Source organism: Pinus tabuliformis, chromosome 4_1 (genome assembly GCF_031772625.1).
Source record: "Pinus tabuliformis cultivar Carrire ecotype Pingquan chromosome 4_1, CPIR1, whole genome shotgun sequence".
Lineage (NCBI taxonomy): Eukaryota > Viridiplantae > Streptophyta > Pinopsida > Pinales > Pinaceae > Pinus > Pinus tabuliformis.
The window spans coordinates 263,311,287-263,314,913 of NC_142303.1; positions in this window are offsets into that span (position 1 = coordinate 263,311,287).

Below are 3,627 nucleotides of genomic sequence, written 5' to 3' on the forward strand. Positions count from 1 at the left end.
AGGGTTTGCTAGGGTTTATGTTACTTTTTGGCTTTCAGTTTCTTTCTGCAAGTAGATCAGCTTCCTTTGAGTTAAACTCCATCCATCAGTTAAAAATCTTCTTCTAAGAGCTCATAGAAGTTGGCTTAAGCCCCTAGCGGACTTGTGCCAGCTGACCAAGTGACAGCTGCGGCAAGAGCTAGTACTTGTGCATACAGCACCGTCGCTTCCAAGTTTGTTACGAACTACCGGGTTGATAAAAGTAAAGAAGGGAGTCCCAGGAGTTGCAGCATTATTGCTACAACACTGGAGCCCACCACTTTTGCTGTCACTTGCTCACTTTCCACTTCTCTTTCTTGTTCCAGGCTGTGCCTGCTTGCATTTATTTGATGTGCTATGGATTTTTAATATCAGAGGGGTTGTCATCCCACCTCTGTATTATAATTTAATGGTTCATTGGAAATGCTTGCAGATTGTTGTTGTTTTAATATCAGGGAGCTGTCATCTTGTCTATGTATTAACCAATAGTTTTTCAGAACTTTTAATTGGTTGCAGCTAGCCATCATAGGGTCTTGTGTATCTGCTGGTGTAATTAGTCTTCTCCATCATCACCTTTACCTTAAACTGTGAGTAGTTGGTAGTTGAAAGCCTTGTAGTTTGGGGGTCTTCACCCATGTCTGGGGATAATCATAGTAGGAGTGGTTATCTGGCTTAAATGTGCAGCATATCTTCATTTATCCATCATCTTATCCAACATAACTGTTGAAATTTGTAATGTTCCTGAGCATCACTGATTTACAACCTAGGTGAGTTTCTTAGGGTGATAACATTAATTGGCGCCGTTGCCGGGGAGAGGAGAATCGGAGCTCAAGCTTCCCTGGGAGAACGACATAGTTCAACCTTTGATGACAGACAAAGTTTGGAACACAGTATTGGTTGTAATCTTCTGTCTGGCGACTCCATTGGTGGAAGACCATCCTTTGGCGACTCCACGTTGAAGTTCTGGCTCAGTTTGTGAGGCATACTAGAAGAAATCCGCAGAAGTCTCCAGCTGAACCATTGCATGACCCTGAGAAAATTGTTAAATCGAAGAAATCATCACAGAAAGGGGCATTAGGATCAGGTAAGCCTAAAAACTCCGATTTATCTCTGAAAGATGAATTCATAACTAAAGAATTACAACTTGAATTCTTAGAGCCCAACACTGTTAATAAAGAAATTCCTTCAGAGATTAGTTCAGCCCCTTGTGCAGTTAGTTCCCCTTTGAATCTCAGTCCAAAGAAATCTTCCCATACTGTCCAAAACATCCCAATATCTCTGCCATCCAATACATTATTTCCTACTGCTCCATCTGCTAGTATTCCCCCACATATTCCAAACATGGTAGGACAGCAAGCACCTACTAAGATTGAGAGGATTGTTGCTGCTAGGTATGGGCCCTTAGTTTTGCCTACACCTTTAAATGCCATGCCTATAGGAGAATATCAAAAATATATGCCTAAATTTACTGGAACAGAGGGAGTGACAACAGAAGAACATCTTGAAGCCTTTTACAGTTATGCTGATAATTTAGATATCAGTGAGAATGATGTATGGATGAGAGTTTTTGTCCAAAGCCTTGATGGAGAGGCTAGGAAGTGGTTTAGAGAATTACCCCAAAGATCTATAACAGATATTGAAGCATTAGATGATGCATTTTTGAAGCAATGGGGAGATAAGAAGGACTTGTTGTATTATCATACAGAGTTTGGAAACTTGAAAAGAGGAAAGGGTGAGTCTTTGCCTGACTTCAATAAAAGATTTAATAGAATGTATAGTAAGATACCAGCTGAGGTAAAGCATACCCCCACTGCCGCCAAACTCACATATGCTAATGCTTTTGACTCTGAGTTCTATTTATTGTTGAGAGAAAGACGTTGTGCTACTCTGGGTGATATGCAAGAAGCAGCCCTGGAGGTGGAATCCAATATTATGGCAGCAGAGAAGTTAAAGAGTCAAGTTGATAGAAGAAGGCTGAGAGGTGAGGCTTCTTCCTCCCCTGCATCAACTTCAGAGCCTAAATTGGAGAAAATGACTAAAATGATCGAGTCATTGGCCGCTAAAATTTCTAAGTTAAAGGTTGAGCAGACTTCAGGTAAAACAAGGCAGCAAAACACATTTGCTCCAAGAAATCCAAAACCATTTAGAAAAGCAAATGAGCAGCTACAAATTATGCAAAGGGGTGAAGAAGCAAAAGAAGATCATAAAGTTAAAGCTCCCTTTCAAAATGTAGTCATGGAGGGGAAACAATTTGAAGAAGATGAGGATGAAATTCACTGCTTGGAGGATAAGGGCAGCGCTGCATTTTTAACATTGGCCGAATATGAAGAGTCATTGCTGCAAGAGAAAAACAGTCAGAGGTGGGACAGTGGTGCTGTTCTGCAATCTGGTGAGCAGCAGCAAAAATATAATCTAAGATCCAATGCAAAGAATGTCAAAGAAAATTTTGCACAAGAAGCAGCTGCTCAAACAATGCCACAGAATAGCAGGAAAAGAAGACCAGCAGCTGATCCTGTCACCCTCAAAGCTCCAGTTCAAGAGGTAAAAACTGCTGATAAAGTATTCTCTTCTTTTAGTTTTGAGTCAGAAATTCAAAAATTGAAAATATCCATGCCTCTGGCTGAGTTGGTGAAGAGTGAATTATTTAGAAAACCCATCCTTGAGGCCCTTGAACTAGAATCTAAACAAACCTCCATTGACTCTGTCAATTTGCAAGATGACAAGCCTGCTATTGTGCTTAGCCCCATGATTGAACCTGCTGATAATAGTTCTCCATCTTTCTATGTTTCATTAACCATCCATGATAAAATCCTCCACAATTGCCTGCTAGACACAGGGGCCAGCCACAATCTAATGCCTAAAACTGTTATGGAAGAGTTAGGCCTTGATATCACTAGACCTTATCATGATTTGTTCTCTTTTGATTCAAGGAAGGTAAAATGCCCTGGATTAATTAAGGATCTGGCCATTACCCTAACCTAGCTGCCCATGAAAAGTATGATGATGGATATAGTGGTGACCGATGTTCCTCCAAAGTTTGGTATGTTGTTGTCTAGAGGGTGGATTAAGAGACTAGGTGGGACACTGCAGAATGATCTATCTTATGCAACTGTTCCAGTGTTTGGAGGAGAAAGAAGGAGGTTATATAGAGAAGCATAACTGGAATATATCATTAGTGATGAGAAGAATCCTACAAACCATCCCATATATGCAGTGGACACTGATTTTGGAGCTTGCATTCTCCAAATAGAAGAATCTCAGAAGGCTGCATTGCAGATCAGGAAACCAATAGCTCAGGCTGAGCATGATTCAGGAGGTCAGATTTGGGAGATGTTCTTTGATGGAGCATGTACCAAGGAGACTGCAAGAGTAGGGGTGGTGCTAGTATCTCCACAACAAGAAACGGTTCAATTGTCTCTAAAGCTGGTTTTTCAAGTGACAAATAACATAGCAGAATATGAGGCACTGCTGTTGGGCCTTCATGCAGCCAAAGATAGAGGGATAAAAAATCTGAGGGTGTTTGGAGATGCTGATCTGATAATTCAGCAAGTAAATAAAACATTCCAAGCAAAGCATCAAAGGCTGAGAGCTTACAGAGATGAGGTATGG